This window comes from Lynx rufus, unplaced genomic scaffold, assembly GCF_022079265.1.
Source record: "Lynx rufus isolate CCGP_SWC_20201006 ecotype Redwood Valley unplaced genomic scaffold, mLynRuf1.p SCAF_3, whole genome shotgun sequence".
NCBI classification, from domain to species: Eukaryota; Metazoa; Chordata; class Mammalia; order Carnivora; family Felidae; genus Lynx; species Lynx rufus.
Genome location: NW_025814845.1, coordinates 1,073,478 through 1,087,157, shown reverse-complemented (window position 1 = coordinate 1,087,157; position 13,680 = coordinate 1,073,478). Strand labels below are relative to the sequence as shown.

The 13,680-nt window shown below is 52.6% G+C and overlaps 1 protein-coding gene across 4 annotated transcripts in view; it reads left to right on the top strand.

The window, feature by feature from the left end:
• TBC1D14 (TBC1 domain family member 14) overlaps window positions 1-13,680 on the top strand; it is a 111,915-nt gene that overhangs the window by 34,175 nt on the left and 64,060 nt on the right. The gene's annotated exons all lie outside the window — the stretch shown is intronic.

Sequence of the window (13,680 nt, the reverse complement as noted above, 5' to 3'; positions counted from 1 at the left end):
ATTTTGTATATAGAACTTGAATCCTGCAGTCTTGCTATGTTGAGTTATTCTAATAGTTTATCTGTGGATTCTTTTGGATTTTCTTTGTAGAAAATGATGTGGTCTGTGGATGAGCTTCACTTCTTCCAATTCTTACGCCTTTCCCTTTGTTTTCTCCATACTGTGTGAGTAGGAACTCCCATACGGTGCTGCACTGGAGTGGTGTTGGCAGAAACCCCGTGTGGGTCCTGGTCTCTGGGAGAGCTCTCGCCATCTCCCCGTGGAGTGTGATGTTTGCTGTTAGGACACCTCTTATCAGACACCGTACTTTTTATTAGATACCTTTTATCAGGTTAAGGAAGTTTCCTTTTTATTCCTGGTTTTATGATTTAAAAAAAAGTCATGAATGTGTTGCATTATTTAGCAAATGCTTTTTTTCCTGCATCTGTTGATGATTATATGTGTTTTCTCCTTTATTTTGTTTGGGATAAGTAACATTGTATTTTTCTAATGTTAAGTAAGCTAAATTTGCATTCTTGGAAAAAATCCCAACTTATTTATGGCATATCATCCTTTCATATCTTTCCCGGGATTTGATTTGCTAATATTTTATGATTTTTCTGTCTATATTCATTAGAGCGTGACCTGTAACTTTTCCTTTCTTTCAATGCCCTCGTCAGGTTTTGGTATCAGGATTATGCTGGCTTTCTAAAATGGGTTGAGTGTTCTGTTTCTCAAAGTTGCTAGAAGATTTTTCTCTGGTAGTTGGATGAACCTACCAATGTGTTACAACTCATAGAAGTGTACACCAAAAAGCTCGCTTTTATTGTGTATGAATTTTAAAAAATAATAAAAAGGGCACCTGGGTGGCTCAGTTAAGTGTCCAGCTCTTGATTTCAGCTCAGGTCATGATCCCATGGTTCATGAGATCGAGCCCCACATCGGGCTTTGTGCTGACAGCACGGAGCCTGATTGGGATTCTCTCTCTGTCTCAAAACAAATAAATAAACTTAAAAAAAAAAAAAAAAAAGGCCTTCATGGGGGAAGTTTTTAAATACACACACACGCACGCACTCTCTTTATGTCAAATGATCCTCTAGGGGCATCAGAAAGTGTAGTTGAATACATTTTTTCTTGGCTAATAATGCTTACAAATGTGTTTATTGAATGATCTAGTTAATACATTTCTTTTGGGGGTTGGGGGTGGAATAAAAGTTTTTGTTCTCTGAAAGAGTTCGTGTATTTCTTCTTAAACATTTGGAAGAATTCACTAGTGAGGCCATTTCGACCTGAGTTTTCTTTGTGGGTTTTTAAAATCTAGATATTTTTGGATTTTGTTTGTTTTGCTGAGGTGCAGTGGGTAAAGCCTGAGTGGTGCAGGTGGGGGAAGAATTAGGAGGGATGTGGGCAGGTGCAGCTGTAGGACGCTGGTGCAGGGGAGCGCAGAGAGTCCTGGGAGTGAACCTGAGGGAAGGAAGGAAGGGGAGGGACTTGACTGTCGTGTCCCTGTGGCAGCTGGATGAGTGATCGGTAACTCCCGAGCCGGACCAGCAGATGTGGACTCCACTCCTGTGGTAGGGAGGAATGGACCAGAAGTTTCCAGCAAGGTAGCAGGAGTTTTAAGTGTGTAAACATAGTCCGAACAGTCCTTCTTAAATGCGTGAGCATCGGAGCCACACGGGGGGCTCATTCAAACAGGGCTTGCTGGGCTTTATCCCGGAGTGTGATTCAGTTGGTGCAGGGGGCAGGGGGCTCAAGAATTTGTTTCCAGCTCGTTCCCAGGCCTGCCTCTGGTCCAGGTCCCCGCTGTGGGATCCATGGCTAGAGTCCATTCCTTAGCCAGCACCTCCCCGCCACCAGCTGCGCTGGGGCAGGGCTTTCGTTCCCGGAGCCCAGCAGACTCAGCACTCAGGACCACTCCAGCACCGGGTTGCCTCTCAGATTCGATCGTCTGTCTTCTTTTCTTTTTGATTGCAAAAGTAACACATGCTCATTTGGGATTTTTAAAGCAGTAACAGAAATTGGTGTTTTGTGTGTTTGTTTTTGAGAAAGGCGGAGAGAAGGTGCAAGTGAGCAAGGGGCAGAGAGAGAGAGAAACGGGGCTCGCCCAAAGTGGGGCTCATGTTCGCCCGAAGCAGGGCTCGAGTGCATCCGAAGTGGGGCTCGAACTCATGACCCGTGAGATCGTGATGTGAGCCCAGCCAAGTCAGATGCTTAATGACTGAGCCACCCAGCAATAACAGAAGTTCGCAAAGTGAGAGTAAAATTTCTCTCTTTGCCCCTCACCACCTCCTCTTGCTGGAGATGGCCATCTACCGACTCTCTCTAGTCAGACACTTCTTGTGCAGTTGTGAACACACAAACACACTGGCAGGGCTGATCATTAGACGGAGGACCCTGGCTGGGGCGTGTGGAGGACTTTTTGCCATGGGTTAATGTTGGCACATGATTGAGTGAGGCTTAATGATGCCCCAAGGGAGAGCCTACCTGTGTCACTTCTTGTGGGTTTAGAGTAAATCATTTTTGTTGACCTTGAAGTTGTTAGTTAGAGCTTGTCCTTTTTTTTATACCTAATGGTATTTGGAGATCATGAAGGTGGGAGAATACTCTAGTGATGGCACTTTTTTTTTTCTTTAAGATTTTTTTTAAGTAATTTCCACACCCAACATGGGGCTCCGACTTAGAACCCCGAGATCAAGAGTCCCAGGCTCTACTGACCGAGCAGCCAGGTGCCCCCATCTAGTGATGGTTCTTTTAAAAAAACTTTTTTTAGGGGCGCCTGGGTGGCGTAGTCGGTTAAGCGTCCGACTTCAGCCAGGTCACGATCTCGCGGTCCGTGAGTTCGAGCCCCGCGTCAGGCTCTGGGCTGACGGCTCGGAGCCCGGAGCCTGTTTCCGATTCTGTGTCTCCCTCTCTCTCTGCCCCTCCCCCGTTCATGCTCTGTCTCTCTCTGTCCCAAAAATAAATAAACGTTGAAAAAAAAAAAAAACTTTTTTAAAAAATGTTTTTATTTTTGACAGAGTGTGAGTGGGAGAGAGGCAGAGACAGAGGGAGACACAGAATCTGAAATGGGCTCCAGGCCCCAAGCTGCCAGCACAGAGCCTGACGCGGGGCTTGAACCCACAAACCGTGAGATCATGACCTGAGCCGAAGTCGGACACTTAACCGACTGAGCCACCCAGGCGCCCCTAGTGATGGTTCTAATGCAAGTTTTTGACAGGAACTTATGTGACAGTGTTGGAACTCACCTGAATACCTGATGGCTTCTTCCAGAAAGTACCATGTCGGGCACACAGGAGACGCTCGAGGTTGTTCCAAATGGGGATTTCGCTTCATTTCTCAGTCAGAGATGCCTGTGGGTCCTGTGGCCAGTTGGCCTCCCCTGGCAGGGGTGGCTGTGGTCTCTGCAGAGATGCGAGGGCCCCCCGGGAACCCACCTGGTCACGCGGGCTTTCCTTCCCCGACTGCCCGCCCTCCTCCCTCCCTGTGACTAGTTCGGAGTCAGAGCCCTGCCCGCCCCCGCCCCCGCCCTCTGCCCTCCCAGCTGGTCTGCCCCGTCCTGCCCTGCGTGCCTTAACCTTCCAGACTGTGCTGCGGGCCCGGAAGGGCGCCCAGGGTGCCTCCCTGGGACCGTGGCTCCGGCTCCCGGCTCCGGGAATGTCGCCCGGGAGCAGTCTGCACTTGTGGGGCTGGCCTTTCGGAGGCGTGTGGCTCCAGTAGACGCGATGGCTGTCTCCCCCGCGCTGCTGTTCGTGGACAGGTTTGTGGTTGCAATCTCGCCCCTCTTGCTTTTGCTTTTGTCATCGGAGGCCTACCTGGAGCTCGGATTTTGCCACGTCTGTAGGTTTTGGTGTGATTCAGCACCCCTGCCCCCGTCGGGCAGAGTTGTTTCTCACTTTCGAAGGGGTGTGGCCCCGAGGCTCCAGCGAGGGCCTGCGTGCCCCAGGAGCCAGGGGCCCGGGTGTGTGCGCGCGTGCCGTCTGATGCTCCCTGCACTCCCGTGTTGGCTGTTCCCTCCGGTTTTAGGGATCAACTTTATAACATCAGAGGCTCCTTGGCTAACCTTTTCTGAAGGAAGAGAGACGCTGAATATTTCTGGCTCTCGGGTACTTGTGACTGTGTGTGCGACTAGGAGCTTTGGGCCTGCTGTTTGGCCACAGTAAGAACACCTCAGTGTCTGTCTCAGTCGCCTCATATTTCCTGTAGGGTAGATGGGGTTTTATCACACAGGAGGTTGGGTTTGTAGGATGCGGTTTTGTGTCCTGTGTACCTGTGACAGTTGAGTGGGCTGGCCTTTTCCCCTTGTGTTTTCAGAGCGGAGTCAGAGGCCCAGTGTAAATAGATGTGGCAGTGGGGCATGTTGATTTCTGATGGTGGAGATCTGGAAAAAAAAAAAAAAAGTAAGAAATAGGCTTTGGAGGAATCATTTACCGTTTTTGCCTTCTCTACCCCGGAGGAGTACCAGGATTTAGATGTCCCTTCAGGAGCAAATTCCTCAGCCTCGCCAAGACTCTGTTTCCTGTCTGTGCCATGTGGGTGGACTGTGATCCCTTTCTGGGTCGTGCCTCCATGTGAGGACCCTCCAGCAAGGGCTTCCCTCCAGAGTTCCATCTCTCACGCAGAATATGTGGGACGTGCCAGGCGCGGTACGGGGCACCTGACAGGTGATCTGTGAAGGGTGGTTGTGATTCAGGAAATGGTGGAGAAGATACCTGTCTGTTCTGGGAACGGAACGTGACGGTGTTTTAGCGGATTTCTGAGGACTTTGGAACAAGCTTTGGTTATGTCTTGTCAACGACACAAAGGAAGGAGAAAGCAAGAAGCCCCAGGGAACCGTCGAATTACAACCTGGAGTTCACATGCACAGTATCTTGAAGGAGGAGGACTTTGGAGGTTTATTTCCTAAGATTCCAAGGAGTTTTTTTTTTTGTTTTTTTTTTTTTGTTTTTTTTTTGTTTTGTTTTTTTTAATTTTTTTTTTCAACGTTTATTTATTTTTGGGACAGAGAGAGACAGAGCATGAACGGGGGAGGGGCAGAGAGAGAGGGAGACACAGAATTGGAAACAGGCTCCAGGCTCTGAGCCATCAGCCCAGAGCCCGACGCGGGGCTCGAACCCACGGACCGCGAGATCGTGACCTGGCTGAAGTCGGACGCTTAACCGACTGCGCCACCCAGGCGCCCCTCCAAGGAGTTTTGAGCAGTCCCTGCTGAGTGTCTGTGGCCCATGGAACCTGCTCATCCAGGTCGGGCAGGGCTGCGCCCTTCTACCCCCGCCATCCTCCACCCTCTGGGGCAGTGTGGACAGGTGCCGGGCAGCAGCCGTGGATGTTCGGGTCCAAGTCGTGGGTCTGTGTTGCTCTGTGTGTCTCTGGGCAGGACTCCCCAACCTCTCTGAATGCTGGCTTCCTCTGTTTCATTTCATTTTATTTTATTTTTTTAAGGTTCATTCATTTTTCAGAGACAGAGCGGGAGCCGGGGAGGGGCAGAGGGAGACCCAGAATCTGAAACAGACTCCAGGCTCTGAGCTGTCCGCACAGAGCCCGATGCGGGGTCTGAACTCACAGACAGGTGAGATTGTGACCTGAGCCAAAGTCGGATGCTTAAGTGACTGAGCCACCCAGGCGCCCCCTGGCTTGCTCTGTTTTAAATGGGCAGGTATAATTCTTGTGTGTTCTTTCTGAAAATTCCTCCAAAAAGCATGTATTTGATAAACATGTTTTCCTGTATGCCAGGAACTGTTCTAGGCCCTAGAGGCACCACAGTAAACACAAGAGACGGGACTCACCCTCGTGGACTTTACATTCTGTGATGAAGACACATAAAGGAACAAGTTGGTAACTCTCGTGCAAGACATTTGAGTGCTTACACCAGGTAGGGCCCTGGCTCTGGGTGCTGCCCTCAGCACACACTTCACGTGCTCTGAAATACACTGGTCCAGGGACCCAGATCCAACACCTGATCTTGTCTGTCAGCTAGCATTCTAGATTGTTCCTGGAATCACCTTATTTTGACTTCAGTAATGTCTGAAAGTTAGTGGGGGCGGGGCTGAAAGGCACCACCTCAGCCCCACACCATTTAAGAAGAAAGGGGGTCTGTCCTTGGACTATATGGTCTCTTGCCGAAAAATGGAGAGATGGAACTTTGGATGGAAGTCCTTGCTGGGGGGGCACCTGAGTGGCTCAGTCAGGTAAGTGTCGGACTTCGGCTCAGGTCATGATCTCAGGGTTGGTGAGTTCGAGCCCCGTGTCGGGCTCTCTGCTGTCAGTGCAGAGCCCGCTTCGGATCCTCTGTCCCTCCTCCCATCCCCCTTCCTGCTTGTGCGCCCTCTCTCAAAAATAAATTAACATTAAAAAAGTCCTCGCTGGAGTGTCCTCACATGGAAGCATGTCCCAGGTTTCCAAAGCCAAAAGGACAGTGTTAGAATTATGATGTTAATGATGCTTGACCTTCAGGACTCCTCATGTCTGCCTAATTTTGTGTTCATAACTAAACATTTTTTTTTTAATGTCTAGAAGATTCCCCCAAATGAATAAGCTTCAAGGCCCCTTAAAACTGGATCTGGCCCTGCAGGTGGCTGACAGGGGGGACACTGCAGTGGCAGGTGTCCTGACGTGTGGGCAGTGGAGGACCAGGTGGAGCATGGCCCAGATGAACCCACAGCTTAGCTGTGGCTGGTTGTCGTGCGGGAACACGTGCCCGTGTGGCCAGCTCTTACGGTATGTCAGGAGAAGCCAGAAGCCCAGGTTTTTCTTTGATTTCTCCATATTTAAAAATGCTGATAAATATTTCCAGCTGGAAAACTCTGTGCAGGCAGAAAACACAGGGTCCCAGCATGTCACCTCTCCTTGTGGCCCCTGCACACACACCTGCCCCGATGAGTTGTGTGTGATTTCACTTAGTTCTCCTGAGACTTGTTATCTCCATTTACAGATGAAAACCATGAGGCCCTGGGCCTTTGCTGCTTTGGTGGGGGGTGTGGTCCTGAGGGTAGGGGGTGGGGGTGGAGGGTGGAGTGGGCAGTGGGGTGGGAGGTGGGGCCCTGAGGCTGGGGGGGTTGGGTGGGGTGGGGAGCCCCGAGTGGAGCCACAGCTAGGCCCCTTGTAGCCTCCTCTGTGCATCACTTCTCAGCCAGGAATAGGTGATAACAAAGTTATGTCCCATCTTGCAGTTTTCTTGGAGCAGATAAGCACCTGAGCTGCCTGTGCTGGGAACCTGGGGTTCAGATTTGCAGGCCTCTCACCAGGAAGGCCCCCGTTCTGCCTCTGCCTGAAGTTGCTGGAGCAGGGTGGTCAGGTCAGCGTGACGGGACCGCAAGTACGCCTGTGGCCCCTTGGTGACAGTTGCCTTTCAGCCGTTCTGTCGTGTTCCTGCGCGCATGTCCCTGCAGCCTTGCTGGTCTGTATGAGGTCTGGGAGTGGACGGCAGTGTGTGTGCACGGCCCTGCTGACCACAGGGCTGGCTCTGTGCCCTTCCAGAGTTCTCGGCTGTGTGGTCGGAGGCTGCGCCGGACTGCGGAGGCCTGGAAGGGCAGGGGTCTGAGTCCCTGGTGGGCGACCTTAGGAACTTACCTAACTTGTAGGAGGTAGGCCGTTCTCCTTGGGATGCTTGTGTCGTGCTCACTGCTCCGGCTCACGGCTGGGGTCGTGAAGCACAGGGCAGAGCGGGTGCATGAGCCACGCGGGCTGAGCCGCCAGTGCCTTCCCAGGTGCGGCTCCATACGGTTTCACTTCTCTTTTCTAAGTGTTTATTGTTTGTACCAGTGCAGCATCACTGGCCGTTTCACTTGCTCTCCAGCTTTTTGTTGGTCAGGGCACTTGCCACCCGACACAGCAGGGGCTCCTGGCACTCGCCACCTAGCCTTACTAGGGACGGGCAGAAAAATCGGGCACTGTTTTGGGGTTTGATAAAGCCTTCCTGATTTGGAAGATGGGGGTGGGGGTGGTGCAGAAGCACTAATTTTCTCTTTTTCTGTTTTTTAGTCATCTCTACACCCGGCATGGGGTTGGAACATACCACCCCCGAGATAAGAGTTGCACGCCCCACCGACTGAGCCAGCCAGGCACCCCTCGCTTCCTTTCTTATTGGCAGAAATCCCTAATTTAGCAACGGCTTCTTTATATATGAACTTTTTCCTTCCTTTTTTTTTTTTAAGTTCATTTATTTTTGAGAGAGGGAGTGTGTGTGAGCAGGGGAGGGGCAGAGACAGAGGGAGAAGGAGAGAACTCCAAGCAGGCTCCACACCATCAGTGCAGAGCCTGACATGGGGCTCAGACTCACAAACTGTGAGATCACGACCTGAGCCGAAACCCGAGTTGGATGCTTAACCGTCTGAGCCACCCAGGCGCCCCTGTTAACTTTCTCCAATAGGCGATACGCTTGCACGGTACAAAATCCAGAAAGTGCAGTAGAGTGTGTGGTGAAGAGTTTTGTTTCTGCACCGTGCCACCGGGTAAGCTGTTGCAGGAGCACAGAATGCCCATTTCTGTCTTCTCCCAGAGGTAGTCTGTGCTGGTACGAGCAACACAGGTGCACGTACTGTGCGGCCTGCTTTACGCTGTTACGCGCTTCGCTTTTTGCCTTGAACGACGAATAGTTGTTGGTCCTTCAAAAAAATGGCCCTGACCCCCTTTTTTTTAAAAAAAGGCTTGATTTATTTAAGTAATCTCTACACCCAGTGTGGGCTCGAACTCATGACCCCAAGATCGGGAATCACATGCTCTACCAACGGAGCCAGCCAGGCTATCCCCTGACCCTTCTTACTGATGTATATGGACATGTCGTGAACCCCTGGGTAGTTTTCGGTCTTTTTTGACACTTTGAAGAACACTCTGTCCCAGCTGGCGCATTTCGGTGCAATGACACGCACATTTGTCATGTGTTCAGCAGCCTGTGTGGCTGGTGGCCCGTCCTGGGCGGTGAGGGCCTGACCCCTCTGTCAGGAGGTGTGGGGCGTTCAGGTCTCCAGGTTGTATGTTTCCCCACTCGCCCCGCTTTGCCCCTTGTCACATGTCAGCCCCCTCTACTTCCCGCCTGTGGGACGTATAAGCACTATAAGCCACACGATAAGACACTGGACAAGCCTGGCGAAGGAAGGATCCTGTGGCTTATAGTGTGGGGGAGTCGGAGGAAAGGGAGCACCGGTCAGAGTCTGCGTAAAGCCGTGCCCGACTGGTCTTGGTGATGACCAGTCCTGAGAGTCCATTTCGTCCCAGTTACCTGTGTCCGTGCCTGATCTTGCCCCTGCTACTGCTGGTGCCCCTCGCTTGTGGGTGGCACTCCGCGGCAGGCAGGAGAGCTGGCAGGCAGAAATTAACACGCCATTGTTTTTAGCGTTACTTTGTCATGGGTGTCCCGTGTCTCTTCCTCTGAGTTGTTAACCTATTGAAATGAAAAGAGTGATTGTTCCAGCCAGGGGGAGATGCCCCATTCAAACCCTGGCTCCCTTTTCCTGCCCAAGGGTCTTTTCTTTTGCTTCCTGCAGGCTCTTAGGATTATTCTTTTCCCTTGTAGTTGGGCGTGGCTTAGTCACGGACAGCCCCAAAGGGTATTTCCGGAGGCCTCTTCAGCATTGTTGGAAAATGTGTCCGGATAGGATAGGCGTTATCAACAGATCCCTGGTGGGGCCAGCCCCTGCTGGGTCACCTTCCCTCAGCCCACCATTCCTGTAAACCTCGCCTCTCATCTGCCCCCCTCTCTAATGCCTTTAGGGTGCAGAGCGTTAGCTCGGCTGAAGGAGATTGAGCTGGAGGACAGTGCTGTCAGTCCCCTAATGGAGAAACGCCACGTGGTGATGATGGTGACAACAGCTGCTGTTGTCGTGAATGTGAACTGAGTGTGTGTGATACAGTAGGCCAGGCCTGCGAGGTCCTCGCCTTGTTTGACCCTTGAAACGCGCCTGGGGGGCAGGCCCTCACGTCTCCTCTTCCAGGAGCACTTTGAGGGTTGGGGGAACGACATGTGCCATGGTGCCACAAACAGGTGGAAGCCATTGAAGGGATTTGGGGAACAGGGCTGGTGCCATCCATCTGTGCCCGCTGTGTGGCGGAGAGATTTCTGGAGCATCATGGTAGATGCAGCGGGAGTTCTGCAGGGGCCCAGGGCTTGATGGATCTTGGTCCTGTGCTCCAGGGACACCTGAAGAAAGGGTGGGGCAGGCACACTGGGGGGTGGGAGGGGTGGGGTGACAGGCTGTGTGCCTGCCCGGATGTGTGCGTGGCCCCGAATGACCCAAGGAGGAGGACTGGGAAGAGGAGCCAGACCCTTGCCAAATCAGGTGAGAGCTTTGGAGCTAACCTGGGGAGAGACTGAGGGTTTCCGAGCAAGTAAGACTGCCTCCTGTGGTGCGGCCCTCAGAAAAATTCAGTGCGTGAATGAGAGATCTCCGCTCTGGCCGCCTGCCTGCGGGGGTGCTCCTGGGACGAGGCTCAGGAAGGATTGTAAGGCCCTGGTCAGCCTCTTAGAAATGGGGTTCACCTCGTTTGTGGACAAGTCCTCGGTGCTTCCCCTTCAGCCATTACTCCTCCCACTGGCTGCAGGATGTGAGCGGGCATCCTGGAGGAAGGGGGCTAGTCAGGAGGAAAGCCGTGCCCGCCCCCACGTGGGTGCCTGTGGGTGAGAGGTGCGGGTGGGTGGGGCAGGCTTCAGCATCCGGAGCCCGGGTGGCTCTCAGGGAACCCCGATGCCGACAGCTTTGGTTAGACCGTGGCATTGTGCCCTGCGGATTGAGGACCCACTGGTTGTTTATTGGCCCTTGCTGATTTGATTCCCTTCCGGCTCAGGTGAGAGTCTGGCCCATTTTGGTGTTGTTTCTGCCCTTCAGAGATTGGATTGAGGTCGACAGCTGAGCCTTGATGCTGCCAGTAGAGTGAGTGCTTCTTCCTTGCAAAGGATTTGAGCCCTGGGGCAAAGGCCCTCTACTGGGGATGCAAAACAAAGGGAGTCTCCATGACTGGTTCTGCGTCTGGCTTGGAACAGTGCTCGGGGTGCTGCCCTCAGCCTTCGTGCACAGCTGCTGGCTGCCCCCCAGGAGGGCTCTGGCCTGGGAGCAGATTGTGGTGTTCTGTTCCGCCCCTCCTCCCTCCTCTCCCAGCAACCCCTCACCGCCCCCCCCCCCCATCTTCCACGACCCCTTCTTTCAGGGCATTCACTTAACCCTGCTCAGAGCTTATCTCTGTTTAGTTCTTAGTCCTGGGCCTTGATTTGTCTGGACTTGCCCTTCACCTGGAGCGTGTGTGGAAGCTTGCACTTAGGCATCACTGCCGCCCTCGGAGGTGGTTCACTCCATGGGCCCCAGGTTGGAGGGTGATGGGCTGAGGTCCCATTCTGCCTCCTCATAGCTCTGCACCTGCCTCCCCTGCACATGCGGCTGCCCCGTTTGTATAGAGCGCCTCCTGCGTGCTGGATAGAATTCTGGGGATGCAGAGGTGACTCTGCCCTGCCCCCCCCAGCAGCCCGCACCCCTAGAGACAGGTGTGTGGAGAGAGGGTGTGCACCCGACAGGCACAGAGCAGCAGGGTGGGTGCTGTGGAAATAGCTTCTGTGGGAGCCCAGGCCCGGGGGTTGGACGGGTGGCAGCCGGTCTGGGTCGGCTTTGCAGAGTGAGTCCAGAGGTTCTGCAGAACCAGGACGGACGGGAGTACTTCCCGAAGATGGTGGTGGGACAGGTGGATTTGAGGAAGCTTGAATCAAGCAGTCCCTGTGTTCTGCCCCCTGGTGAGGTGTCACCGATACTGGCTATGGCCACTGTCTACTCCACTACATGAGAGCGCTTAGGCTGTCTGAGGGCCAGGGCTTCTGCTAACTCGCTACGGCACAGGGCTCGTGAAGGGACAGCCTGAGGGATCCACGGCTGTGTCTTCCCAAGGGCGCCTCTGGGTTAGGGGGACCGCACAGGGTTAAAGGGAACCGTCAGGGCTACTGGGCTCTCCCTGCCCCATCTGAGTTCTCTCACTGCACCTGCCCGGGAGTGGGGTTTGGTCACATGATGGGAGGAGGCAGGTCCTCAGTTCCATCTGGCCTCCTGGGCCCAACAGCCAGATCCATGCCAGCCTTCCGATGACCCACCGACCTGAAAGGGGAGCAAGAGGCACCTGTTACCTGTGCCAGTGACACACACAGCTGAAGCTAGGGAGGGATTCCTGTCCGTTCCGAGGTCCTCAGCTCTCATCCACAAAAAATAATACAGCCAAAGATGCCTTTGATAAGTCATGGTCTGTCATGAATCATGATTTTGGTAAGTTTCATCTGCACTACATTTGTACAGATTTACATCGTCGTCCAGTGGACGGAAAAACCAATGTTTCTGTTCCTCTTGCCCCTGCTGGCCCCGTCTCTGTGACCAGGACCACATTTACATTCCGCCTCCCGGAGCACAGATGCCCGGTCGCTTCTGTGGGGTTCTCTATTCCGTTCCTTGTCCCTCTAGACCCTCACTGACCCGCGTCCCTCCACATCAGGGTTGAGGTTCATCAGGAGGTGTAGCCCTCACTCCTGGCCCCTCCCCTTCCAGGTGCATTGGGGTTCCTCACCGTTAGTCCCTTGTGCCCAGTCCCCTTCTCCAGAGGCAACTCCTCTTTAGCAAAATGTCAGCTGTTAGTGAACCAAATTCTGGATGCCCAGGCTCTTAGTATCCTTCTGGGTGCCTGACATTTTAGCTCGGTTTGAACCGTGTGTGTTTCACCAATGGCTGTCTTAGGCGGTACACAGGCTGGGCCTGGGGATAGCCCAGAGTTTCTTTCTTTCTTTTTAACCAAAGTTTCTTTCTTATTATAAAGGTATGTATAGAATTGCCTTGGGCTATGAAACGGTTTCTGAAACGGATTCTATTGTAACCACAACAGAAGAGAAGACAGTGAGACCATTTGTTTCCTTTTCTGAAAGTGTTCATAACTTTATTTTTTTAATGCTTTATTTATTTTTGAGAGCGAGTGCGTGTGCACAAGTAGGGGAGGGGCAGAGAGAGAGGGAGACTCCATGTTGACCGCAGGGAGCCTGACATGGGACTCCCACGAACTGCGAGATCATGACCTCAGCCGAAGCTGGACGCTCACCTGATGAGCCACCCAGGCGCCCCATGACTTTATTTTGATCTGATTTCAAATGTATTGAAAAGTTTCAAGAAAAACACAGGGAACTTCCATGCATTCTTTACTTCGATACGCTCTGTGTTTCACTTGGTTTTATCTGTCCTGTGAGTGTGGAATATGTGCCATATAAGCAAGTAAGTATTTCTTCGAAGCATTAAGAGAGCCAGCTGGAGATACCATGCCTGTCTCCCCCTCAATATATCTGTATATCCCCTAAGAACAAGAGCATTCTCTCACATAAGCACCGACTGTGCAGTTGTAAGGCCGGGAAATGCAGCATCAACCCTGTGCTGTTTTCTTAGTCCGCGGTCCGCATTCACATTTTGTTGGTTGTTTCAGGGATCTTCTCTGATTGATTGTCTGTCTGTCTGCCTGCCTCCCTCCATCCATATGGTGTGCTGTTCTGGGCACATCGGAGCCGCAGGCCTGTGCTGTCTCCTCTGACATTGGGAATGCGGCTTCGAGCACTTGCCCGAGGAGGGTTGCCTTTGTAATTAACACGTAATCTGTGGAAGGTACTTTCGAGCCCTTTGGAAACCCTCTTCCTCCTGCAGCTGTCAGCTACCAGGTTCCCCCCCATCCCTCCTCTCCTGCCTCCGTCAGTCTTCCTGTGCT